Here is a 27,911-nt window from a genome sequence, read left to right as displayed (position 1 = left end):
GTGGGGAGATCCAGAGCCACAACCAGATCACCTCCAACCCCTCACAGCTCTCCCTTCCCCTGCCCGGCCCACCTGAGGTTCACTCTCCTGTCCACGGGGCTCGAGGTCCAGTAGGAGAGGGAGACATTACTTAACTGACCACCCAACTAGATGCCAACTGTATACATTGTGATCAGGGCAGAGGGACTTGATTCAGGACTTGATTCAGCTCTAGGGACGTGGTGGCAGAGGGTGGTTCAGAAAAGGTGCATTTCCAGAACAGGAAGATGGCTGAGGATGAGCCCTGAAGGCAGGGCCAGAGCAGCAGGGGCCAGCCTCGGGGACCTGTGTGTGCCCAGAGGCGGTGGGCTTTACCAGGAGCCCCACGGACACCAGTGAATACACACAGTGCCAGAATCCTCCCCAGAGCTGTTTTCCAGCATGTTTCCTGGGCCCTATGCACAGGGCCGCAGCTGGGCCGGCCTCACCTGGCCCACTGGGTGGCAGGTGGCAGCCATTGACAGACAGTTTTGGGGTGCTGGGTCCCACAGGTGCTGACCGAATACCTGAACTACATGGTCCAGCTGGGGAAGCTGCTGGGCCGGGGGGATGAGGACGCCATCTGGCCCTAGATGCAGCAGATCCTGGACTTTGAGACAGCGCTGGCCAATATCACCATCCCCCAGGAGAAGCGTTGGGACGAGGAGCTCATTTACCACAAAGTGACGGCCGCCAAGCTGCAGGTACCCTGTGCGCCAGCTACTGCAGGGGCAGGGCCACTGGAGTACACAGAGTCGAAAGGGCTCTTGGGGGGAGGGGTCATACCCACTTCATCATGACCTTAAAGCCACCCTTGGAAGGAGGTGTTTATGCCCAGGTTACAGATAGACTGGGGCTCAGACAAGTAAGATTACCTGCTGGTGGACACAGAGTGCGAAGGGACTCCAGAGCCAGGCTTCTTCCCTCGCTGGGCTGCTTCATGTGACAGCATTTCCCTAGCAGCTCCCAGTCATCCAGCACCGAGCACTGAGTAAAGGTGGGGTGTGGATTCCGATGTTGCTTCTCCCTTTGCGGAACAGGAGATGAAGAGACATGATCAGGGCCTGGAGGCTCCTGAGGGCAGGGGTGCTGTCCCTGGGACTCAGGCTTGGCTCAGCTTTTGACCATGTCCCTAGGCAATATCCAGAGGTGTAACTGGGAGTCAGACCTGTACTTTCTGTGAAACTGGTGTGACTCACCGGAGACCTGCTGTCCCCTCCGTAGGTCAGCCTTGCCGAGGCTGCCCCCTGGTGGCTGCTCAGGCCTCCAGGGCCTGGGGTGGACTTCCTACTGCTTCCTTCTTTCTGGCCCGTGTGCTGTTGCTGACCCGCTTGTCCTGGGCCCTGGTGGTCTCCGAGGATCCCATGGATCTCCCTGTTCCTTGCCCTCAGGCAGGAGCGCCTGGTGGCCCTTGCTGTTCTGCTGGGGCGGACCCTGCGCCTGCAGTGGGTTCCACTGCTTGTCGGTCTTCTCCCGGCTTCTCTCCCATCCTTTCCCTCTTCCTTCGAGGAGGAAGTTCCTTCTCTTTTTTCCTCCTCCATCTGACAGATGTATCAGGGGCCACTTGGGCCCCACTTTCCTGTACTTCTGGTCTGGTGGGGACACTAAGAAACAATCCCAGTCTCCCTGCTTAGTGCTGTGGGCAAGAGAAGCAGGGTGCTGAGGCCCGGTGGGGAAGGGCTGGGGAAGCTGAGTGTACACCTGCCCCACAGGGACCTTGGTGTGTGCAGGGCCTCGTGGGCTTCATTCTGGAAGTTGTGCTTCCATTGGTTTCCTGGGTGAAGTGTGTGTCCCTCTGGCTCCAGGCACAGGGCTACAGCCAGCCCTGCTCCACCCTGGCCTAATGGGCAGCAGTTTGGGAGTGTTGAGTCCCTGGCTGACTGGATACCTGCACTACATGGTCCAGCTGGGAGGCTGCTGGGCCTGGGGGTTAGGGCACCACCTGTCCCCCGATGCAGCAGATCCTGGACTTTGAGATGCACTTTATCCTGAGGGCTGTGGGGGGTGCGGTCTCCCAGGCACAGGTGCAGCCCATGCAAAGACCTGGGCTGAGGCAAGAAAGCCCAGCCTTCTGGTGGCACAGCTGTCCCTCGGGTCCCCAGGGAGGTTGGTGGTAGGGTGAGTGGTTCGCGCGGGTTGTTATGGAGATCGGCAGCCTGTGTCGGGCACCATCTGGCACTGTTTTTCAGCTCTGAGGCTGGGAGGTGGAGGGAGATGCAGTTCGCCCCCCAGCTGCAGGGGGCCTGGCCTGAGCACTCACCTCACAGCTCTGACGTGGTGCTCAGAGAATGGACATCAATCTGGCGTGGCCAGCAGGTTCTGCCCCGGAGCAGCCTCTCCCCATTGCTTTTGCTCTCTTGTTTCATGGAAGAAAGGAAAGGTCATAACTTCAGCAGGGGCTGAAGACCACACAGTGCCTGCCGGGGGCCTGGAGTCAGAGGGTCACACCTTGAGCCGTGTGGCCTTAGCAGGTGAGGAGCCCACCCTGAGCCTTGGTTTTCTTCCAGGTAAAAAGCCCTTGCTCATCTGCTCACACTTGTTCTGTGCCGGAACAGAGACAAATGAGACACCACCCCTGCCTTCACCAGGGACAGTGGCTCTTAACTCTTAAGTCATGGAGTCTTTTGAGAACAGCTCAAAAACTACGGACTGTCACCCAGGAAAAATGGGCATGTGTGCATGAAAAAAACACACAGGCTAACATTTAGAGAAGTCCTGGACGCCCCCGAAACCTGCCTGGCCTGCCCACGGGTTATGAGGACATAACGTGACGCAGAAGATGAGATTTTGTTTTGTAAACTGGCATGCGCCATGGAAAAGTAGCATCCCAGAAGTCAATATCAGTAGTGCTGTGCTTTTGTGATCGGTGATATTTCTCAGGTCCCTATCACTAAATTAACTTGAATCATTCCACCCTGGGACAGAGTGTCTTCTTCTCTGGTAGCTGGAGATTTGTTTTCTTCTCCTACTCAAGATGAATCCAGGAGAGGGACTCCAGGCTTACGTGTGGTTCAAGGCTAAACCTGCTGGAACAGAATGGTGTTCCAGGCTAGCCCCAAGTGGAGTTCGGATTCAGAGCCATGAGTCAGACCACCTTTTGCTGCTCTAGGGGTGGAGGGGGGCCTTCTCATTCTTTTCTAGGACCTCCCGTCCCGCAGGCTGTTTGGGCCTCGGCCCTATCCTCTGCCATTTCTCCTGTAAAAATGAAGCCCAAAAGCACCCTCATCTTTCCCACTCCTCAGGCCTGAGTTGGTTGGTGCCCAGCGGTCCTCCTGGGCTGTGGGCATGGGAAGCAGCTCTCAGGCCTGCCTCTAGGGGATTTGAGTCAGGGCAGAGTGTCCTAGTCCATTAAAACTGCTGCATTAGCCAGGCACACCTGTAATCCCAGTGGCTCGGGAGGCTGAGGCAGGAGGATAGTGAGTTCAAAGCCAGCCTCAGCAAAAAGCAAGGTGCTAAGCAACTCAGTGAGACCCTGTCTCTAAAGAAAATACAAAATAGGGCTGGGGGTGTGGCTCAGTGGTCGAGCACCCTGAGTTTAATTCGCCAGCACCAACCAACCAAACAAACAAACAAAACTGCCACATCCATGGAGATGGATCTTGGCACCTGAGTCTCAGGAGTTCACTAAAACAAGACACTGAAATGTGGACATCCTGCTGTCAGCACAAGCCTCTTTATCTCCGAGTTGTGAGAATTGCCCTGTCAGGACTCTGCTCTCCCGGAACAAGCAGGTTTGTGATGAGTAGTAGGGTTTTCCCCACCTGATGCCTCACCCTGCACCAGGGATCTGCCACCTCAGTTCATAAAGCTCTCGTGAGCCCTGTAACTGGTGACATTCGGTAAACTAACCCACTTTCCCAGGGTCTTTGCCACCAGGCCATGCATTCAGGTGACCCTGATTGTGGGACCCAGTTTGAAGGTCTCATCACACACCTCTGAATTCTGTGGCCACAGAAATGTAGAGATTGGCCTGAGGGTCTCCTGCCAGGGAGAGGGGAGGCTCCGGGCCAGGCTGAGAGGCCTGCGGCAGTCAGCTCTGGGGGCAGGGTCACTGACCCCATCTTAGGGAAAGGATAGACAGTGCCCAGAGCTGGTTCCTGCTGGGGACTCTGATATAGGCCTCCTCACACCCAGCTCAATGTCACCAGCTCATGTCACCCAGCTCATGTCAAGGGGCTGTGCTGTCACCTGCCGGCTCGGGGCCCACTGTGCGCTTCTCTTCCCAGCCTCATGGGGGTTTGCCATCGGTGTTGGTGGGAACATTCACCCAGGGATGACGCCAGTCAGCCCCCTAATGAGAACTGGTTGATGACTTGTACCAGCACCATACCGCCTTTGGGAGCTGCCCCCGCCCTGTCCCCAGCCTCATCTGTCCTTTGAGATGTTTGTTCCCCAATGGATTAGATGTCCACTTAAACCCAGGAGCAGGGGCTGGGGTTGTGGCTCAGTGGTAGAGCGCTTGCCTTGCATGTGTGAGGCACTGGGTTCAAGTCTCAGCACCACATATAAATAGAGGAAGGTATTATGTCCATCTACAACCCCCCAAAAAAATAAAAAATAAAAAAATAAATCCAGGAACAATGGCCTTGTGGTGGAGCCCAGTGGTAAAGCCTGTGCTTAGCCTGCTCAAGGCCCTGAGTTCAATCCCCAGCACCCCGCCAAATACACCCAGAGACGAGTGCCTTGAGTTTTATTTAACCCCCACAGTAAACCATATAACCTCAGGAAAGTCACCTTCCCTGATCAGCAAACTTAGCCTCTGTGAATTGGGGGTCTTGTGACTGACTGCCTCTCCCAGCAGGCGGGGATGGATCTTAGGTGGCTTTGTGGGTACGGTTTTTCTGTATGAAGGGAATGCATTTCTCACTTCCCGTATTTGTCTTACATTTTGCCCTTTCAAGAGAATAGAGAATGGAGTTTGAAATCTGACAGGCCCAGGGCCACTTTTAGAAGGTCTTAAGCGATGATCGTAATTTCTGGATTTGCTGGCTAATTCAGGTGCCCATCCAAGTGATTGACATGTAGAGGTATCTTTGCTAAAAGACTAGATATGCAGCCCAAAGCCTCGTGTTCTGTAAAACTACACACTAAAAATAACTGAACGTGTGGGGAATACAGGGCCAGAGCAGACACATTGCGCAGCTCTGCTTGAGGAAGTGACACCAAGGGACACACGCCAGCATTGAAGCCCGAATCTCTATGTGTTTGCACTTAAGCTGGGCCACTCGGGCCAGCGTCGGACTCAGAGACAGGTAGGGGTCGAAAGTGGAAAGCACAGTCTTGCAAAAGTCATCTGCAGCTGGGTGAGCCAAATCCCCAGCCCTTTTTATTTTTCATTTTGAGACAGGATCCTGCTAGGTTGCTGAGGCTGGCCTTGATTTGAGATCCTCCTGCCTCAGCCTCCTGGGTTTCTGGGATTACAAATGTGCAGCATATTTTACCACAATTTATTTTTAAAATGTTGTAGGACTTCATAACAAAAATCTGCAACCTCAAGAGGGATAGCTCGCATGGCTGGAGGCTGCTGCTGCAGGAGATGCTGGCCGTGATGTGGAGGTGTTGGGGGAGACACCTCTGAGCAGGGCACCTTGGGGTGCCAAAGGGAAAGTGAGATCTGTTGGGAGCTGATAGTTATGAAAAGCCAAGTGTCTCTTTGGAAAGCCCTGGGTACAGGTTCTCATTTTAGGTCCTTAAAACAGAGCTGCTGGGGCTGAGGTTGTGGTTCAGTGGTGGAGTGCTCTCCTAATGCGGGTTAGGCACTGGATTCAATCCTCAGCACCACATAAAGATAAATAAATAAAAATAAAGGCATCATGTCCACCTAAAAAAATACTTAAAAAACAGAGCTGCCGCTGGGCATGATGGTGCATGCCTACTATAATCCCAGAGGCTTGGGAGGCTGAGGCAGGAGGAACAAGAGTTCAAGGCCAGCCTCAGCAACTTAGTGAGGCCCCAAGCAACTTAGCTGCCTCAAAATAAAAAGAGCTGGGGGTGTGGCTCGGTGGTAAAGTGGCCCTGAGTTCAGACCCCAATAACTCCCCAAAACAAACAAGCACAAAGAGCCGTGGGCCTGGTGTGTGCAGGGCTGAGCTGCAGGCTTCTCCCTTCTTGCTGCAGTCATCACCGACTTTGCTGTCCCAGCTCCCCCCTCGGCAGCCTAACCTGTGGACTACAGTTTACCCCACAACACTGGCCCTCCTGAATGTTGGATCCTCTGCAGCAGACTGCTGCTGCTGACACCCTTGTTGAGTGGGACAGTGCTGGCTTCTGTGTGTGACCCTCCCAGTTACCAGATATACGGGACTCATTGTCATGATGATCCCTGTTTTTCACATGAGGTGCTGAGGCACAGATGGGCACATTAACTTATCAAAGGTTGCACAGCTCATAAGCAAGAAAGCTACACCAGGAAAGCTACCTAGCCTATCTCCTGATTCTTAATTGTTAGGGGTCTGAGGCTCCATGTCTTCCTCTATAAATGGGGATAATTGTGGCCACTGCTTGGTCAGTTAGGCAGTGGCACATGCCGCATGGGAAGGGCATAGTGATGGTGGTGGCTGATGTGCCTGCTGCTGCTGCAGCCTCTCATCCCACCCTGGTTCCGCTTCAGATGAGGTTTGCCTCTGGCTCCTGGGGACGCTATCCACAGCAGCGCTCACTAGCCAGCCAGCCTCTGCCTGGAGCTCCATCTGCACCATGGTCCCAGGGCAGAGGCACAATGACACCTTCCGAGGGACACCCGAAGACGGGGCTGAGGAGAAGCCACCCTCCAGCCTCATGCTGTCCCCTTCCCTTGCAGACCTTGGCACCGGCCATCAACTGGATGCCCTTCCTCAACGCCATCTTCCACCCCGTGGAGATCAACGCATCGGAGCCCATCGTGGTCTATGACAAGGACTACCTGGAGCAGGTCTCTGCCCTCATCAATGCCACAGTCAGATGGTGAGGCCAGCAGCCCTGCTGGGCAGGAGGGGCAGAAGGGGCAGGAGGGGCAGGGCAGCCGGACGCAGGGCGCCGCACCCTGGTGGGCTTCCCCGAGAGGCAGCAGAGGGTGCTGGTCCCCTGGGCAGCTTCAAATCCTGCTGCCCTCAGCCAGCTGTGTAGCTGTGGGCATGTCCCTTGTCCTTTGTTGGGGTCATACTGTCACCCATAAAGTGGAGATGCAGATAGCACCTGCCAAGCAGGTGATTCGTGAGAATCACACAAATTGATTCATGTTTTAACACATTCCTGGCATGGAATAGGACGCTGCCAATACCACCCATAATTTTTTGGTTAATACTTACGGGTTTTTTATTTTATTTTATTTTTTTATTTCAAACGCTTATAGAAATGTTGAAAAATACAGAAAATAGGAAAAATGTAAAATTATTCAAAATACTACTCTTGATCATTTTGGGGGGTGTTTGTGTGTGTGCATATCAGGGAGAGAAGGTGTGAGGGAAGAGAAGATTCCAATCCATAGTTCTTCTTTCTCCTTAATGTGACTAGATGGATAATCTACTTTTCCCTTGACTTTTCATTTTTATTTTAGTAGTAGGAGTACTGAGGATTAAACCCAGGGGCACTTAACCACCGAGCCATATCCCCAAACTTTTTGTATTTTATTTAGAGACAGGGTCTCACTGAGTTGCTTAGGGCCTTGCTGTTGCTGAGGCTGGCTTTGAACTCACTGTCCTCCTGCCTTAGCCTCCCGAGCCACTGGGATTACTGACATGCACCACCGCTCCAAGCCTTGCCTTGACTTTCATTATGAATATTTCCCAGTGCCATCCCAAACCCTCTGTGAGGATCATTTTTATAGTTGCATAGTATTCCATCAACTGTACATGCAATCTTTGCCATACCCTCCCCCGTAGTCAGACTTTCAGGGTGATTCCGGTTGAGGCTAGATGTTGAATATAACGAACATCTTTGTACTAAGGTAACATCTTTGCAAACTTGACTCAGCATGGTCAGTTGGTCAGTCACAGATAGGTTCCCTGTGCCCTGTGGGTGGAACATGGGAATTGTCTTCATGAAACCTGGCTGGCCAGAGTTTCCTTTCCTGCCCCTGCTGCTCTAAGGCCTCTACTTCCTGTCTGGCCTTCAGCAGGGAATGGCAGCCTCCTCCCCACTGTTGCATACACCACCAGGCAAGTCTCTAGGCAGTGGCTTCACAGCTTCAGACACAAAGCAGCTAAGCAGCAGCATGTATTGAGCACTGCTGGTATGCAAGTGATTGCACCAGACACTGGGAGCGCCAGGCGTTCCTCGGAGAGTTACATTCCATGTGCTTGGAAGGCAGCTGCCAACCGAGCCCCAGGTAGGCTAGGAAGGAGGCCGGGGTGAGGCTGTTCAGGAGCCCCAGGCATTTCTGAGCCAGCATCCTCTTCCCCAGCCTGGTGAACAACTACATGACCTGGAACCTGGTGCGGAAAATGAGCTCCTTCCTCGACCAGCGCTTTCAGGACGCTGACGAGAAGTTATGGAAGTCATGTATGGGACCAAGAAGGTGAGCGGCGACAGTGATTCCTGGGTTCATGCTGAGCACCTACTGTGTGCTCTGCCCTGAGGCTGGTAAGACCACTGTACCCTCAGGGCTGTGGCACTTATGAGGGTTGAGTCTAGGAGGAGAATGAAGAGGCCACTGAGGGTCCATCTGGGGTCATGGGAACACTGATGGGGACTTAGGCCCCCAGGGTGGGCAGAGGCTCTGGAAGGAGGTGGTTATGCCAAGCCAAAGCACAAAGAGGAGTCTTAGCAACTCAGCTGGTTTGCAGAGAAGGTAGTTTCTATTCTGTGCCTCCAGCTGCTTCCCCGTGGAAGATGAGATGTCAGCGCTCTCCTTATGTAACTGTGACTCTAAAGGTGGGGACTTCTTCCCCAGAAGCATCAAACACATCAAACACCTGCTCACGAGGGTTCCCTGATTCTTATCCTCCCTGTTTGTGGTCAGGGGAACCCAGTCCAGATCCAGGTTCTCTCAGGGAGCAGGAGTCCCAGGCCCCAGATCCAGTAGGCTCCACCCATCTTAAGTGCCCCCAAACCTCTGCGGCTCCTTTTGTAAGAGGCTTCCAGGCCTCCCTCCCTCCCTCTCGCATGGGAAGCTGATGCCAAGAATTCTGATGCCAAGAATGAGGCCTCCCATCTCATTTACGCATCCAACAAACAGTTACTCCTGCACTGTCACTGTGGGCCAGGCCCCAAGCCCAGTGTGGGAATACCAAGATGGGTGGGATGGATCTGTGCCCAGGAGCCCTGCCTGCCTGGGAGGTGCCAGGGCTGACCTGCCCTCATGTACCTAAGGCTCAGAGAATGGCTGGGAGTGCCCCGGCTGCAGAGCAGGGGACGCTGGGCAGAGATTTGAATGGGAGGTTCTGCTTCTTACCACACAGCCTTGGGCGGGTCACTTAAATGGGGCAGGGACTTGGTCTTCCCGTCTGTGAAAAGGTGATCCCTGGGCTCCGTTTCTTCAGGCCGTAAAGTCGGTTCCAAAGGCGGAAGCTTCTGCTGCACACCTGGCCGGCTGTCCTCGTGCTACCTGCCTACAATCCGCAGATCTTGGTGGGAAGGAGGGACCCCTCTCCACTCCCTGCTGGTGCTCCTCGGGTTATGGTGAAGAGGCTACACGTCGCACAGCCTCCTCAGGGGCCTATTGTCCCTCCTTTTCTGCCCGGAGGTGGCCCCCACGTCAGATGAACCTGCCTGACCCTTTCTTGTTTCAAAGAGTTTTCTCCTCATTCCAAAACCTTTGTCGTAGGCAGTCAGAGTGGCCTTTTTGCGGGAAATCACTGGAGCCAGACTCTCTGGGCTCAAGCCCACCGCAGCACTTACTCCCTGGGTGCTCCCTTTGGGCCAGTGACTTAACCTCTCTGTGCCTCGTTTCTCTCCCTTAGTCTCCCTGGAGCATTCTAGGTGTGCAGCCTGCACACCCTGGGCTCTCAGGCGCTCGGTGCTGTCACGGCTGTTGACATCATTACTGCACCTCTGTCTCCTGCTGGATATTCTGGGCATTTCCAGAGTCCTCAAGGGCAGGCCCGCCGTTGATTCAGCTCTAAATTCCTGAGACCTGGCACAGTCCCCGAGCAGGGGAGTCACTCAGGACACAAATGCGTGTGTGTAAAGTGAATGGGCTTCTCCAGAGACACCGGGCAGAAGACAATAAGAATCTGCCCGTGATCCAGCCGTCAGAGCCTCTGCCCAGCCTCAAAGTTGGAGACTCCCTAGCTGTGACCCAGTATGTGCTTGGCCTCAGCATATCCAGGCCAAGTCTGTGTCCAGCTGTGGGCTGCCCAGTGGCTGGCAGGGCGGCGGGCAGGAGGGAGAGGGGAGCAGAAAGCAGCCATTGAAACGGACACAGGTTGGGACAGCTAAGCAGAATCCAGGGGCTACACTTAGACTCGAATGGCCTTTCCTTCCTTCTTGACTAGAAAAAAAATGTTTTAAGTCATAATTTACATACAATAGAGTATTCAGTATACCTGGCCATGGTGGCACACTCTGGTAATTCCAGGGAGACCCTGTCTCAAAATAAAAATTTGAGACATAGACTAGTTTAGTGTGGTGTTAGGGTGGCCCTGGGTTCCATCCATAGCACCCCACTAAGAAAAAAAGAAAGCAAGCCCGCCTAGCATGTGTGATGCCCTGGGTTCAACCCCCAGCACTTAAAAACAATATGCACACACATGTGCATAGAGTGTGGGTGAAGGATACAGTTGGTTGATTTGTGACAATGAAGTCGTGTGTGTGACCACCAGCCTGGTCAGGACAAACAAGGTTTCCGTGGACCCAGTTACCCAGCATGCCCTCGGGCCCCTTCCTGCGTCTCCTCGAGGTGCTGCAGATGGGCAGCCGAGTCCTACGGTGTCTGCCTGGCCGCCTGGCTCAGTGAGTCTGTGGAATTCGTCATGTTGTGGCATCTCTGAGTAGCTGGTGCTCCGTGCTGCCAAGTGGTATGTCACTGTAGAAAAACACCACATTTTGTTTATCCATCTGTCTGCCGATGGGCATTTGGGTTGTTCGAAGTAGGGCTGGTGTGAAGCAGGCTGCCCCGAGCTGGTTGTCACGCCTGTTCCTGAGGGTTAAGAGGACCCTGCAGCCGGACCGGTTTCCATAAGCAGGGTCATCACACCTGGTCATACACACTGTCCATGGAGGGATGGCCGGGCAGGGGGACAGCGAGGCTGAAACCCTCCCAGTGCTCTTTATCAGCCCATGCTATGGGGAGCTGCAGCTCAAGGACCATTTCTGGTTCATACTGAGGTGTCCTGTGGGCTAGCACTGCTTGTGGGTGAGACTGAGGAAGAACCAACTTAAGCCCGGCGCAGTGACACACCTGTGATCCAAGCTGCTGGGGAGGCTGAGGCAGGAGGATTGCAAGTTCAAGGCCATTCTGGGCAATGAGCATTGAGAGACCCTATCTCAAAATAAAATATAAGGAAAGAGCTGGGGTTTGGGTGGGCATGCGGCTTAGTGGTGAGGCGCTTGCCTGGCATCCTTAGCACATTAACAAAAAAAGCCGACATTGAAGTTTTGTGATGTCACTGTGGCCTTCTCTCTCTAGGAGGCTGTAAATGGGGCTGGGCCCCTGGCCTTCTGGGAAGGTTGCCGTTGCTCAGGTGGACGGGCAGCTTCCCGAGGTTCTGCGCCTCCAAGATTCCTTGTGTCCTCCAGGAGGCAGGACCAGGTGGAGTTGGCGGGAGCCCCAGATGAAGGACCAGGCATGTCAGAGTTCCCATCCCTGTGGCACCCCTACCCACTGTCACCTACTGGACCAGTGACTGCCCTTACTGAATTTCTGCTTCCTGTCTGTCCAGTGGCCCATCCCTGCCTGCTAGGGGTGCTCAGTGGCAGACCTTCGTGAAATGCCAAGCACAGAGGCTGGTACTCAGGAGATAGTAGATGGTGGCCATGAGGGGTGTCTGTGGCCTAAAGTAACTTCTGTGGCCAGAAGAGGTTTGTCTCCCTGGAGTTCTGGGGGGAAGCACAGGCCTCCGATGGCGCCACCTCCCAGCCAGGCCTTGGGAGAAGGAGGACTGGCCCTAGTGACCCTCTGTGCTCGTGTTTTTCAGACCTGCCTTCCTCGCTGGAAGTTTTGCATGAGTGACACGGAAAACAACCTGGGCTTTGCCCCGGGCCCCATGTTTGTCAAAGTGACCTTCGCCGAGGACAGCAAGAACATAGTAAGTACCTCCCCTGTGGACAGAGTGGGCATCGCATCTGCTGGACCACCCCCCACCCTGCCGCCAGCCTGACAGCCCACACTCTGCTCTGCCCTGGGCCTTTCCTACTCCAGGCCACAGGATCCTGGGGCCTTCTTTAACTCAGAGGCCGTCTTCTCAGGCTGCAGGGTATGACTTACTAAATGACTTCCATGGTTGAGGGCCAGGCCAGTTTGTGTTATTTAATTTAATCTTCCCAGTGACCCCACAGGCTACCACAGCCATCTCCACCTCCTGGGGCTGTGAAGGACCTCACCAGGTAATGTTGACCTGGAAGTGACATTTTTCTTACTCTGAGGGTGACAGAATTATTCGGGCAGGTAGAGGATCATCATGGCTGAGTGCTGGGGAGACAGCCAGCCCCTAGCTCAGATTCTGGCTCTGTCACTTGGCTGGGTGACTTGAGCGGTATTCTCCCCTCACCTGGGACATGAAAGTAGGGCTGTCCCGTCTGCGTCTGCAGAGGGGTGTTAAATTGTTAAGGTGAGATTGCAATAAATCACCAAGTCGATCTTAAAGCAAGAGACAGGCCAAGGGCCAGGCTGCTAGTCCACACCCTTCCACCCCCTCCCAGGGTTCGAGCACACCTTTTGTAGTCCAAAACCATATTAACGCATAAGTGGCTGTTGCTATGACTCAAACCATAAACGAACATCATAAGATCTAAAATCATAAGCAATAAAGAGGGTGGGCCAAAACGTCCCTAGTCGAGGACAAGTTAAAGAATGGCTACTAATTTCTAGACAGTCCACCTCTGAAGGGTAGATTGTCCAAGAAAAATGAGAACTGAAGAGGGGACACTTTTACGTTATATAAGAATTGCCATCTGTGTTGCCTAACGTGCTATGCTAGGCAACCGCTCGCTGATGGGTGCAGAGGCGGAGCTTTTCCACGGGAGAAGCATTTCTTACATAATGTGGAGTCTCAGGGCAAAATGGAGTCTGTGTGGTCATTGCCCACACAGCCTGGCCATATCAAAATGAGATGCTACACGTAAAGAACACCTGGCCCAAAATAAGCTATAGTCAATGGCAGCAATTGTTTATCACATCTGCTGAGGCAGAATCTGAATCCAGGTCTGTCTGGCCCCAGCCCCACGGCTCTTGCCTTCCCCTTCCCCAGAATCCTTCCATCTTCTATCTTTGGCCCCTGGGTCTGCCCGTGCATCGTCACCCTCAACAGCTGCCATTTGCGCCTGAGTGTGGCCTTTCTGAGTGCTCCTCAGATCAAGTTCTCTGGGTGTTAAAGCTCTATTCCATCAAATAGGATCCCATCAGCCTGGGAGAGGCCATGTCTTCTGGATGGCTCCAAAAGAGCACTCCACCATGCTAAAGGCTCCGAAAAGTCCTGCTGCGGACCTTTCTGCTTCCCCAAGGCACATCCAAGCTCATTCGACCACAGAGACCAGTGCGCGGAAAGCCCATCTCGTCTCAAGGGATATCCATGTTAGGAACATTGTCTGGAAGCACAGCCGTGGCCACCCTCTCAGCCTGCTCTGCAGAACCCGAGGCCTTGAGCCCACCTCAGTTTGACCTTGGGTCCAGTGTCATCCTGCCTGGGGCACTGGTTGCATCTAGGGGGCCAGTGCCCAGAGCTGAGGGTGCAACATCTGTCTCCTCAGGCCAGCGAGATAATCCTGGAGATCAAGAAGGCCTTTGAGGAGAGCCTGAGCATGCTGAAGTGGATGGATGAGGACACCCAGAAGTCAGCCAAGGAGAAGGTAAGGCCGCCCAGGAGCTTGGGCACCCAGGCTTCCTGCACCGGGTAAGAGCAGCAGAGAGAGAGCAGGGCTAGGAGAGGCCAGCCTGTCCCCTGGGCACGCATGGATGCTGTCCTGCCTTGTGACCAGTCTAGCAGGCCTGGGGGACAGCCTGAAGCCCAGTGTCACACATCTCTTGGCTGAAGGTGGACAGGCAGAAGAGCACGCGCAAGAGAGGTGGACCAAGCCACTGTGGTGCCCGCTCCCTCCACAGCTCCCAGTTCCCCAGCGGTGGGGGATGGAGCCTCAGAACCTCATCACCTGCCAAAGGTTCCAACCCTTGAATTTTGGGGACACATTTGGACCATAGCAGCTTCCCTTGGGGAAGCAACATTTAATCAGAAACCCAAAAGATTAACTGGGGGCTGGGGTGGTGGCTCAGCGGTAGAGCACTCGCCTCACCTTTGTGAGGCACTGGGTTTGATCCTCAGCACCACATAAAAGTAAAAAAAAAAAGATATTGTGTCCACCTAAAAAAAAATAAATATTTTTTGTTAAAAGATAAGTTAGGCAAGGAGAGAATGTTTCCAAAAAGAGATGTGAAAGTCCTAAGTGGGGAGGTGCCTGATCCCCCGCCCCTTGACCTGACCCTGAGCCCAGAGCCCACAGAGCTGGGGCCAGCAGGCCAGCATCGCAGGTGCTCAGTTCTGTGTCCCTCCCATCTAGGCAGACGCCATCTACAACATGATAGGCTACCCCAACTTCATTATGGACCCCAAGGAACTGGACAAAGTGTTCAGCGACGTGAGTGGCTTACGCCCTGCCATCCCAAGTGCCCACTTGGGGAGGGGCCAAGGTGGGCGGGACGCCCAGGGCTTCTGGAGGCAGGGAGGCTGACCTGGCATCATGACAGCCATCAGGGGATTAGCTCAGTGGGAGAACGCTGGCCTCGCATCATGACTCCAACTGGTTCAACCCAAGCACTACATAAAACGGGGGGGCAGGGGGGCTGGGGTTGGCTCAGTGGCAGAGTGCTTGCCTGGGTTCGAGCCTCAGAACCACATTAAATAAATAAATAAATAACTAAATAAATAAATAAATAAATAAAGATATTATGTCCATCTACAACTAAAAAAAATTTTTTTTAAAAAAAGGTCTTGGGGAAGCAGATCCTAAAAGGTGCAGCACCACCTGACCCTGACTGAGCCCAGAGCCCATAGGGCTGGGGTCAGCTGGCCAGCATCATGGCCCTAAAACACCACGAGGTGGGTAGAAATGTGAAGCCCCTCATACCCCCATTCCTGCTCCAGAGCGGCCACCTGTCTTCAGGGTTGTACCCCAACCTCCTCAGAGAAAACTTGGACCTCAAATTTTGACCTTGAGATGGGGATGGGAACGAGGAGGCAGCCATCCCAAATGCACGGTGACACTCCACTGAAGCAGAGGGGGATTGCTGCCTCCCTGCTGCCAGAACCTTCGGCACATCACCCCTTTAAGTGGGTTGTGATTTTGCCCCAAATGATAGTTTCCTATCTTCTCATGAGTGAAATTTCTGAAATTCAGGCATTTTTGAAATTATAATAACCTCTCATCATAGTTCTATTTAAAACCTAAGACTATTAAAATTACTTCTGAGAATAGGAGACTCATTCCACAGCCATGTTTCTTGAGAATAATTTCAGACACCCCACGGTCATCATGGTGCGAGACCCAGAGTCTCCTGGAGATAGCTCAGGCAGGGCCCACAGCACAGGGGCCTACCTCTGAGGGCCCAGTGTTTTATCGAAGCCCTTGGGTACACCGTAAATATCTGAAGTGGACCTGGGGGAGGGCTTTGTACCTGTCAGGAGCTGAGAGGCCTTTCCCAGGGATAGGGGTGTGATAACACCTGTCCCCTGACATTTCAGAGCTAGATTCCAGCGTGGTTCATTAAATCTGTGCTGTCCAATTTGTTAGCTACCAGCCATGGGGTCTATTTAATTCATCAAAACTTAAGTTAATTAAAATTTAATTACACTAGCACATTTGAGATGCTCGGTAGCCACCTGTCACCAGAGTCTACCATATTGGCCAGGGTGGGTATAGAACACACAGAGAACACACCCATCGTCACAGTCCTGTAGGACAGTGATGGAGATACTTCTTGCCCAAGGGAACCACTGCTGGGGCATGCTGCAGCACTGTGACACTGTCAGGCGCCTGAAGGAGACAGTTGTTGCTGGGCCCAGCAGGTTAGAGGCCTCCAGAGGGGCGGAGCCTGCAGCTCCGAGCCCACACTCTGGCCCTGGGCCTGCCGACCCATCCCTTCACCTCTGAGGGGTCTGAGTTTCTGAGTTTCCTCTGGGCATGCTCCCAACCTGTGTCTCTGCTTCTTTCTTCAGTACACGGCAGTTCCAGACCTCTACTTCGAGAACGCCATGCGATTTTTCAACTTCTCATGGAGGGTCACCGCTGACCAGCTCAGGAAAGCCCCCAACAGAGACCAGTGAGTCCCCCAGGCCCAGCCAGGAAGGCCTTGGTTCCCCACCATAGGGATGCACCCTGCTGAGCTTGCCTTCTCCACCCACTGTCAGGTGCCAGGTGTGACTGTCACAGAGGCCCTCTTTTCAAATTAAGAAACCAAAAGCCGCTGGGTGTGGTGGCACATGTCTGTAATCCTAGCAGCTCTAGAGGCTGAGGCAAGGGGATCGCAAGTTCAAAGCCAGCCTCAGCAACGGAGAGGCGCTAAGCAACTCAGTGAGACCCTGTTTCTAAATAAAATACAAAAGAGGACTGGGGATGTGGCCCAGTGGTCGAGTGCCTCTGAGTTCAATCCCCAGAACCCTCTGCAAAAAAAGCCAGAGTAGAGCCCATCCTGGCCCCAGTCTGTGCCGCAGTGCCCAGCCTGTTGGCAGAGTGAAGGCCTGGCACCACATCCCAGCTTCATGGCCTCCGCATTCAGAGCCTTCATTTCATTATCTTCGAAGTAGAAGGGAAGGGAACTGATTCTGGGGTCATTGAAGCAATCCAGTGTGGGAACTGGGGAGAGCCAGGCCCTGAGAGGAGGCCCTCCGCATGGGTGAATGTCCCATAACTCCTCACAAACAGGAGCGGTGGTTTCTCCCACTGTCTCCCTGAGAGCTGGGGAAGGTTCTAGATGGGCGCTGATAACCAAGCACATGAACACACTGCAAATCCCACTGTGCATCAGTGTCCCTTAGGGAGCAGTTTCAAAAATATTCTCCTAGGATGAGGGTGTAGCTCAGTGGTAGAGTACAGCCTAGTACTTGAGACCCTGGGTTCCCTCCCCAGCACTGCCAAAAATGTGGGTGTGGGTGTGGGGGTTGCCTCCTGATGTTTTTTTTTGTTGTTGTTGTTATGGTGGTGTTTGGTTGTGGGGGCTTTTGCAGCGGGGGTAGGGAGTTCCTGGGGATTGAACCCAGGAGGGCTTCATCACTGGGCTAAATTCCCAGCCCTGTTTTATTTTTTATCTTGAGACAGGGTTTGACTAAGTTGCTGAGAGCCTCACTAGGTTGCTGAAGTTGGCCTTGAACATGTGATCCTCCTGCCTCTACCTCCCAAATTGCTGGATTACACTTAGGCACCACTGCACCTGGCCATAGCCTAACTTCTACCCCAGATCTTAAGTCAGAATAATCTGGAGAAAGACGCTTCTTTTTAAAATGGTCTCCCCAGGAAAGTTAGATGTAGTCAGCCGGGTACTAGTCCCTCCACTCCTGAAACAGGATAAATCTTACCAAAAGTCAGAACGAGTCCTCTTTGCCTCTGGCGCCCTCTTGTGGGCAATGGAGGTTCAAACATCCTTTTCCTCCAAGTTTTCCATTGTCAACCAGGGTCCCCCTAACAAACAAGAAGGTAGGTGGGCCTTCGCCTTCAGAATATGGCACAGACACTACTGCCAATTTACCTGGCTTTTTAAATTTTAGATTAAAATTTTTCACTTAAACTTGTCTTCTAGCCAGACACAGCAGTATTCATCTACAACCCAAGCTACGCAGGTGGCTGAGGCAGAAGGCCTGAATTGCCAGCCTAGGCAATTTAGCAAAGTAAAAAATAAGGGCAAGGGATGAAGCCCAGTGATAGAGCACCCCTGGGTTCAGTCCCCAAGGAAGGAAAGATTAATGCAGTGTGGAAAATCTGAACCAGTCGTGGTGGTGCACACCTGTAATCCCAGTGGCTCAGGAGGCATGGGCAAAAGTTCAAAGCCAGCCTCAGCAAAAGTGAGGTACTAAGCAACTCAGTGAGACCCTGTCTCTAAATACAATACAATATAGAGCTGGGCTGAGGCTCAGTGGTCATGTGCCCTGAGTTCAATCCCCATTAGCCTCCTTGCCCCCCCACAAAAAAATACAATATAAAAATCTGAAAACTTATCCATGAACTTTTCATACCCTGTACACTAAAATCATTGATCTGTCTTGCACTTTTTGGATTTTTTACATAATTATGGCCTCATGCATTGGTCCTTTGGAAAATAGCGTTTTGCCAGGCATGGTAGCACACGCCTGCAATCATAGCAGCTAAGGAGGCTGAGTCAGAGGGATCATGAGTTCAAAGCCAGCCTCAGCAACTTAGCAAGGCCCTAAGCAACTCAGCAAGATCCTGTCTCTAAATACTATATTAAAAATGGCTGAGGATGTGGCTCAGTGGTTACACACCCTGGGTTCAGTCCCCAGTATGAAAAAAAACAGAAAAGAAAAAAAAATTGTGGTTCCACTAAGATTTACAGATTTTTCACTCTCATATGCTGCAGCCAAAATTTTTTTTTCACATTAGTTAACATCATAGTTGACCTCCTGAGAAAAGTCTTAAAGTACTATCAAATTCATGATGGTCAATACAAGTTTTCCAAAATTATAATTTTTCTTTAAAACTTTAGTTTTTTTGAAACCTCAGATTTTTATCATTGGTAATAAATGACAAAATGTGAATTTTTCCCCTGAGGTGCTAAGCTTCCCTTTTCATTTTCAAGAACATGTCTGCCTAGTTGCCCAAGTCCAAAATTCCATGGCTGGTCAGTCATCCAAAGAGGATGAGAGAGGCCTGAAGCACCACGTGGGTATTTCCCCATTGGTCACAAGGGATATTAAAGACTGGTACTTGGGGGCCGAGATTTAATGGAATTAATAGTTAGGCTACTTTTTCCTGGGTGTTGTCAATGAAAATGACTGGCTGGTTTGTTTTGGTTGGAGCACCTTCTGGGGAAGGAGAGGTGGCCGCTAGGACTTGCCTGGCTCCCTGCCTAGGTGGCAGCAGTGTCATCCACAGTTGCTTTTGTACCATGATACACATCTCAACACGTGGCAGAGGCAAAGTGTCTCAATGTTATAATGAAGATAGTTTTGACATCATAAACCAGAGGATCTTGGGGACTGTCCACAGACCACACCTTAGAACAGTTTCTAGACACATTTCAAGCCTCAAAAATAACCTCAGTTCAATATCTGATGGTCCCTCTTGCTGTCTGTGAGCGCCTTGGTGTGGCACCCTCTGAGGTGACATCTCTGATTATAGACATTCAGGTGTTTTCTAGTTTCCCCCTCAGAAACAGTGCTGCCCGATGTCCTTGTGCTGACTTGGGCCCGGGGTCAAGGAGAACCCACTGGAGTTCCACTCCGCCCACCTCCTGGGCTCTCTCGCACCTGTTGCTTGCAGGTGGAGCATGACCCCGCCCATGGTGAATGCTTACTACTTGCCTACCAAGAATGAGATCGTGTTTCCGGTTGGGATCCTGCAGGCGCCCTTCTACACCCGCTCCTCGCCCAAGTAGGCCATCTCTGGTACTGGTGCCCCGATGGGTTCCCCGCCCCTTAGCCAGCCCTGTGTCTGCAGCTGACCCTGACAGCCATCTTACTGAGCCATCTGCGCCCCGGTGGCAAGGTGGCCTAGAATTGCAGCGTCGTGGGTGCAGAGCGCAGCATCCCCCGTCCCCTGCTTTCCCTCCAGGGGTCTCTGGGGCCGAAAGCTCCTGCAACCAGGGAACATGGCACAGTTGTGCAGTCAAGAGCCCCATGTGGGAAATACTGCTGTGACGGTGGCTTAGAGCAGTCACAGCCAAGGAGTTGGCGGGTGAGGGCACTGTCTTAGAAGCTGGACTCCTGGGATGACCGTGTGGAGCTTGGGAAGAGATGCTGGCCCATTCCCAGGCTCCGTTTGCTTTAAAGCTTAACTGCTAGTCTGTGGGAGGGGACAGTGATCCTCTAGAGTGTCCAGCACGTGCATGTCACCCACAGGGCACAGCTGGCTCCCTTAGACTGCCCAGCCTCTCACTGTCTCCAGGGCTGTGTCCCACAGAGCCCCGAGAGACTCTGCTACATCTCAGGCCCAAGAAGTGAGGGCCACATGACAGGGCAGGAGCCAGAGGCCTTGTTCTCACTTTGCGTTTCTCCCTCCAGGGCCTTAAACTTTGGTGGCATTGGTGTCGTTGTGGGCCATGAGCTGACTCACGCTTTTGATAATCAACATACAGGTTCCTTGGGGTCCCTCCAGACAGAGCCCATCAGCTTCTTAGCCCCACTGCCTCTGCTCCCTGGGACTTAGCTTTGGAGAGAAGGACCAGAGTCTAAACCCTGGCTCAGCCGCTTGCCAAATGCTCTCAACTCGGCAAGTTACATCATTCTCCAAGCCTCCTTATCTGCAAAATGGGTGCAACAGATCCAGGTGGGGGTGGAGAGGATCGTGTGAAGACTATAGCAAGCACCTTCTGCAGGGTGCTGGGTGCTCGGTGGAAAGTGGGAATCAGAGATGTGGAAGTCACACCCTCCTCAGCAGCTAATGTCCAGGGTCTTCCTCAACTGCCCCCTCTTGGGGACAAGAAGGAAGTGGCAGAGACCCTGGAGACCAGGCCTGTCATGTGCTTCTGATTCTGTCAACTCCACTGGCCCCTTGCTGGCCTCCATTCCTTGGGATCCGAGGCCCTTGGCCAGTGGAGATCCACCCCGCGCCTCAAGCCTTTGCACAGCCACTCGGCCGCCTGCCTGGCCACTTTCCCCCACCCTCTCCCACTCGGTCTGGCCCGTCCTCTGGCCAGCTGATGGGCATCCTGTCCCTGTGCAGGCTGGAGGGTGGGGGTCAGACAGAGGAACCCACTTGTCACTGGGAGGGAAGAAGAGCGATAGCAGGGACAGGTCCCACGGTGCCACTCCTGCACTCTGACCACAGGGCGGGAGTATGACAAGGACGGGAACCTCCGGCCCTGGTGGAAGAACTCCTCGGTGGAGGCCTTCAAGCAGTAGACGGAGTGCATGGTGGAGCAGTATAGCAGCTACAGCGTGAATGGGGAGCCCATGAACGGCCGCCACACCCTTGGGGAGAACATCGCAGACAACGGGGGCCTGAAGGGGGCCTATCGGGTGGGTCTGCTCCCCCTGTGCATCTGTCCAGGTCCACATCTGTCCAGATGCCTCATCAGTAGGTCAGCGTAGAGATGCCTGGCAAACTGCAGGAGTGATGTGCCTCAGTTTCCTCATCTGTCGGTGGGGGTGGGGAGGACGAGAGCAATGACTGTGGATGCAGAGCCTGAGGCGGGTGCCCAAGGCCTTCTGCTCGGAGACCACCTGCCTGAGAGACCCGGGAGAGAGCCAGGGTGGGGTCCACCTGCAGAACTGGCCCCTTCTTACCTTTGAGGGGGAACCCACTGCCAGGTAGGGCAGCAGAGTCCAGTTGGGCACTGAGCACAGAGCCAGTTCTGGGTTCTGATCCTAGTCTAGAGTAAGTGGCTACCATCTGAGCTCATTGGCTTGGCTCTGAGCCCCTGACCTGCACCCTCAGGTAGCCAGAGGTGAAAGCAAGTGACTCTCATACAGGTCCCAGCCCAAGAGGCAGCCTGGCAACTCACCAAGGAAAAAGGGCCAGGGGCAGGGGGTGGTGGAAGGAGTAGAAAGCAAGGGCCTCTGTCACTGAGAAAGAAGCTTGGTTCTATTCTGGTGACAGTGGGAGCCACTACAGGGTCAAACAGGAGACATGATATAAATCCTTCTTTAAGGCAGGTCTGCAAGCCCGCAGCCCATGGGCAAATCCAGCCCCAGCCTGTCCCTGTAGGTTTGGGGGACCTGGCCACACTGTGTCCACAGGTTGCCTGTGGCTACTTTTGCACTCTGAACGCAGAGGAGGATAGTTCAACAGGGACTGGTAGCCCCAAAGCTGAAACATCTACTCCGGCCCTCACAGAGGAGGTCTGCCAACACTCACCCTAGATGGTTTGCCACATGAGGAGGGGACCAGGCTTGTGTCCTTGGTTCCTCTGAGTCAGGGCGACCCTTTGGAAGCTGTTGTGTAGTTAACCAGGCAAGAGGCCCTGTGGAACAGGGGGAAGGGTGAGGAGGGTCAGATTTGGGGTGTTTGACTTGGCTGGAAGAGTTGGGGGGCACTCTGGGTTTTGAGCCTGAGTAACTAGGAGGGTGGTGGTGCCATCGTATGGTGGCAGGTCTGGTGAGGGTACGTGTGTGTGTGACTTATTCCTTCTTTGCCATGCTGAGTTGGATGTGACCTTGGGTGTCCTGCTAAGGCAGTTGAATATCCAGATCAGGGAAGAGGCTGGTGCCAAAGTGCACATTGGAGAGCCATCAGCATTGTATGGCGTTTTAGGCCTTGGGGTCAATTGTACTCCCCCTTAGGGAGGGAGCAGAGAAAGAGGAGGGATCCTCCAGGCTGAGCCGAGGCCCAGACCCCAGAAACCAGCCCCGGCCTGCACACTAGCCCCTCGCCCCTGTGTCTTGGCTGCCCTCAACCTTTGGCCTTCTCTCCTCCCAGGCTTACCAGAATTGGGTAAAGAAGAATGGGGAGGAGCAGACCTTGCCCATGCTGGGTCTTACCAATGACCAGCTCTTCTTCCTGGGGTTTGCACAGGTGAGTTCATTAGGGGAACAGGTATAGGTCCCCTCCGATCACCAGCTCCCTGACTCATCAGACCATCTTCAGGTCATTACCCTGTGAGGAGGTGAGCTTCCTGTCATTAGAGAGATTCAAGGAAGGGCAAAGAAAAAATACTAGTATCCTGTATGTGGTGGAGTAGGCCCCTCCTGGTTCTGGGGTTCTAGAAACTTCTTAACATAGCCAGACACGGTAATGCATGCCTATAATCCCAGCTCCTTGGGAAGCTGAGACAGGAGGATCACAAGTTCGAGGTCAGCCTCAGCAACTTGGCAAGACCCTATCTCAAAATAGAAAATGAAAAGGGTTGGGATGTAGCTCAGTGAGAGAGCAATCCTGGGTTCGGTCCCCAGAACCGGGGGAGAAAGAAATCAAGACCCATCAGGTCGGCACTTGAGTTGGCCTTCAGTTGATTCCCAGAGCTGCTTCTCGAGAGAGTGTCCTGCCCAGGAAAGAGGAGATCTGGACTAAATCCAAGATTTGTAAAGTAGAGTTTGGGCAGAATCCCAGCCTGGTACGTTGGCATCAGACAGAGACCCGGCTCTGGCTGAAGAGACACAGCTCGGTGACACCTGCGTCAGAGAGGGGCACGGGCGCACACCAGCCTCCCCTCCAACCCACCCACGGGCCTTCCTGACTTCTTGGGGTGTGAGCACCAGGCGAGGGCTCATTCCACCCCTGTACAGTGACCCCAGCTTCTCCCCCTTGTTCCCTCAAAGGTCTGGTGCTCTGTCCGTATGCCCGAGAGCTCCCACGAAGGCCTCATCACCGACCCCCACAGCCCCTCCCGCTTCAGGGTCATCAGCTCCCTCTCCAATTCCAAAGAGTTCTCAGAACACTTCCACTGCCCCCTTGGGTCACCCATGAACCCTCGTCACAAATGTGAAGTCTGGTAAAGGGCAGAGCACAGAGAGCCAAGACAGAGGAGAGAAAGGGGCTGAGGACGAGCCCCGAGGGGAGGCTGCCGAGTCCGCCCCTCCTTCCAGCCCCTTGGCCGCCCAGGGACCCTTCCCCGAACTGGAGGGTTTGCAGCCGGCACTGGGCCAGGTGGGGGTCCTTCACATACCCGAGTTGCTCCCCTGTGCAGACCGGCATCCCAGCGTGCACCAGCTCCAGCGGGCATTTGGGTATCGGGCTGGTGGCTCACCAGGCCTGGTCCCCACAGTGACAAGGGCCAGGGGACACAGCCCCCTCGCCCACATCCAGCACCACATAGACCACAATTACCACTGTGTCAAATGCTTTAAGATATATTTTTTGGGGGAACTATTTTTTAAACATTGTGGAATACACTGGAAATCTTCAGGGAAAAATGCATTTAAAACACTTTTTTTTGCATGAAGGATTGTTATATTTATTATGTTTTCTTTTTTTTTTCCTAAATAACTTGTGGACAAGAAAGCCTCACTGATTTACCCCCTCACTGCAAGGCTGGGCTGAGGCAGGGACACATACACACCTGCCCCAGGCCACTAAACAAATCCTCTGACTGTGGTGACTACTGCATGGCCACCCACAGACAGGAAATGTGGGAGCCAGGCAGAGGCCCAGTTCAGGGCCAGCTGCTCTCAGCTTGCTGCCCCTGCCCCCAGAGTTCAACCATGGAAACCCCAACAAGGAAGATCTCAGCCCCACATTCACAGCAGGGACTCATGGCTATGGCAGATGAAGCCAGGTCAGGGTCCCCAGCATAGTCTGAGGGCACCCAAGCGCCCTGAATCTGGAGCACAGGGCCCTCCAGCACCAGATGCACGCAGCTGCCCATAGACCTTCTCTTTTGGCCCTTCCTCTTCGGGTCACCCCGTGGGACGTGTTGCTTCTCTGTAGCAACCCCCCAACCCAGCCATTCTGGGCTCTGCCTTGCAGGATCCCTCTCCCCCAAGGGAAGGAGGAAAGAGACTGCCGTTCTTGTCTCCAGAAGGGTCCAGATCCTCCCCTGAGCTCCGTCCTCAGCCCCCAGCCTGGTCAGCTTCCAGACCAGTTCTCTAGTGCCTTATCTGAGGCTGCGGCCTGGGCCGTGCTGAGGAGATGACCCCTGCCCCAGCGGCTCCTGGCCTCCTCAGTGGAGCCCCCAAGTGTCCTGATTAGAACCCAAGGCCATACTCCCACTCCTGATGCTCACAGGGCCACCCCTCAGCCCCCAGGAGCTCTGGCCTGCAGGACTGTGGCCCTGGGTAGTAGAAGGTAGATGCTGCTGCCCTCACCCTGCGCTCCAGCCATCAAGGCCCCCTGGTTTAGATCAGGACGGCCCCTGCAGCTGGACAGGCTCCCCTCCTTAGACAGGAGGCTAAGGGAAGGGTTCCTCAGCGCAGTCTGGCCCATGAAGTCAAGAGACCAAGAAGGTCACCCCTTCCTAGAGGCCACAGCTCCTTCCAACAGCGGATGCTCAGGCTTCACCAGGTAGGTGGACCCAACTGCAGCCGCACAGCAGCTCCTGTGGAGAGACCAGGCCCTGCCCCATGGCGCGCCCCTTACCGAGGAAGCCTTGTCCAAGAGGCACAGACAGCTCGGGTCAGCAGGAGGCTTGTGAGTGGGCTCCAGGTGAGGCCCCTGTTCCTCACAAACAAGTTCAAGGCCTGGGAGCTCTTTGGAAGAAAGAAAAGAAGGAACCAGGGAAGGAGCTAGAGCCAGCCACCTGGGAGGTGAGCCTTTTCCGTCCCTGCGCCTCCCTTTGCCTCCGCCGCCCCACCCTCCTGCCTTCCCCAAGGAAGGGTGGTCCAGGAAACTGTCACTACTACCAGCCAGACACAAGTGTCTTGGGCTGGAGTCTAGCCAGAGGGAATGGAGATGGCACTCCCCGTCAAAATGTGCGGGGCAGGGGGAGAAGTCCAGGCCCACGCAGAGGCAGCGTCCCCACTCCCATTGCCCCTCCACAGTGTCAAGGCCAAGGGGAGATGGGCAGCTGCACTCCCAAGACCAGGGGAGCCTCGGGCTTGCTTCTCTGTGGGCACATGGGTGTGGGGTTTGGAGGTGGGAATCTATTTTTTGTATTATGTTTCGTGCTACTGTAGTTTTGTGTGGCACTATTGTAATTAAAATAAAGTACTTGTATCGAGAGCCACTTGTGTCTGAGTGTCCTTCCAGGATGCTGTGCATCCTTTGGAACCACAAGAAAGCCCCAGCCAGCCCAGAGCGGCCCACCCTAGCCTCACTAGGAAGAGGCTTTGGACCCTGAGGAACAGCTGGAGCTTCCTCCTGCCTGCACCCACCTAGCCGGCACCCCCACAGCCAGCCGGGCTTCATGGGCAGGCTTGTATGCACCCCCTACCCGTGAGAATGATGCATCTCATGGCCTGGGCCCAAGGGGCTCCCTGGTCAACGTCATCTTTTCATTATCTCAGAGCAAAAGAGTTTCTGGATCTCAGATGCTTGGGCAAGGCAGGCAGGAAATTCAAAGAGGTCCAAAAAACAGCCTCCGCTGGCTTTTACATGTGTTCTTCCTGCTGCCTGGAATGTTCTGACTTCCCCACCTGGTGAACTCCTACCATCCTTCAGTGCCCCATTCACCATCACCTCCTCTAGGAAGCTTCAGGTCTGCATGGAGGGGGGCTCACACAGGCTTTCCTCTCCTTCCAGAGGGTATTAGTTTACTAGGACTGTTGTAACTAGGTACCACAAACACGGTGGCCTACACGACAATTGAGGTGTTGGCCCCCCAAGTCTCTGGGGTTACGGGTGTGGGTCACCAAGCCCAGCCTGACTCTACCTGTCTTTAAAAGGAGTAGGTCATTTCTCTGTTTCTCTGGCTATAAGACCTACAATGTACTCTCTTCTTCTGTCTTTGTAACCGTCAGGTATGGGCGACAGTGAGGATGCCAGAGAGAGTGATATGCTTTGAGCTCAGATTGTCCCCATGAGGTGCGAAGGGGCCTGCGAGGCCCATAGGCCCCAGTGTCTCTCTCCGGGGCAGCTGGGAGAGCCCCCTCCCCTCCTCCTCTTGTCCTAAGGAGAGCAGCCTGTTAAAAGAGCAGGTCCCTCTCTGTCACTGGCTCCTACCTCTTGTGTTTGACCCTGTTGTGTCCTGTTTGTTTTGTCTGGGGCAGTGCCGGATTAACCAGGCCTCAGGCTGCAAGCGCCCCACTGAGCCACACCCCAGGCCTCCAGCTTCTTTCTGGAGCCCAAACAGGCCAAGCCCTTTCCCACTGAGGCTCTGGGTCCCTTTTATCCTTCAGGCTGGAATGTTCTCTGCACAGAGGGCACACCCCTCCCCAGCAGGATGGATGCATGAATTCTGTTTAGACCTGCCATGAGTCACGTGCCTATTGGAGTGCAGCCATGTGCAAGAGTTCTCACCCACCTCCCCTGGAGCTCACAGTCTGTGGGACAGAGAATTTCTCAGCCCTGATGCTCAGAGGAGGTGTCATTTGGGGACACTGGGTTGCAGGGCAGGAAGTGGCTGAGTTGGGTTCTGAGCCCAGGCCACTCTCTTGGAAAACATGAGAAGCCGCTAGAAACAGAATGCCCCAGGGATGCCACGTGTGCAGAACACGCATGCGCGTACACACACACACACACACACACACACACACACACACACACACACATGAAGGCACAGGATGGAGGAGCTGGCTGCTGCCCACCCTTTTCCCAAGAAGGGAGCTTTTAGCCACCCTTCCCCCAGCCCTGGGCCTTCAGATGCCCTCCCTCCAGACAGGCCACCTCCCAGGGACTAAGGACAGGCTCCTTCCTCCCCCGGCTGGGGTCCCAGCGCCCCTTGCCGTTCCCATCTTCCTAGATCCTCGCCCAACCTTGTTCTCCCCCCCAAGCAGGACTTGAAACCCCAGCCTGGCCCTTCAGACTTCACCCGACACATGTGGAAACATACAGGATGTAACTTGGGAACAGCTGGAAAAAGTAAGCAATCTGTAACAATTGTGTAAGCAGAAGGGCCTGCAGAGGCCTCTGAAAGGGTGTGGGAGCAGGGGGTTAGGACAGACTTTAAACTTGTAAAGAGTTTGGTCCACTGAAGAGCCCAACCAGAACTTGGAAAACCTCAGAAGAGAAAACTGACAAACTTTACCAAAGACCGTCAGAGAATACCCTTGAGCACCCTGCCGGTGGGCAGAAAATTCCAATGTAATATTCAATGCCAGCTCTCCCAAAATTAATGTGTGATTTCA

The 27,911-nt window shown here is 53.9% G+C and overlaps 1 pseudogene; it reads left to right on the top strand.

Annotated features, from left to right (window-relative positions):
* Positions 1-25,848, top strand: part of LOC144372419 (endothelin-converting enzyme 1-like) — a 37,626-nt pseudogene extending 11,778 nt beyond the window's left edge.
* Positions 25,849-27,911: the final 2,063 nt, after the last annotated feature.

This window comes from Ictidomys tridecemlineatus, unplaced genomic scaffold (genome assembly GCF_052094955.1).
Source record: "Ictidomys tridecemlineatus isolate mIctTri1 unplaced genomic scaffold, mIctTri1.hap1 Scaffold_102, whole genome shotgun sequence".
Lineage (NCBI taxonomy): Eukaryota > Metazoa > Chordata > Mammalia > Rodentia > Sciuridae > Ictidomys > Ictidomys tridecemlineatus.
Note: the sequence above shows the minus strand (reverse complement) of the source record. Positions and strands in the feature narration are given on the sequence as shown.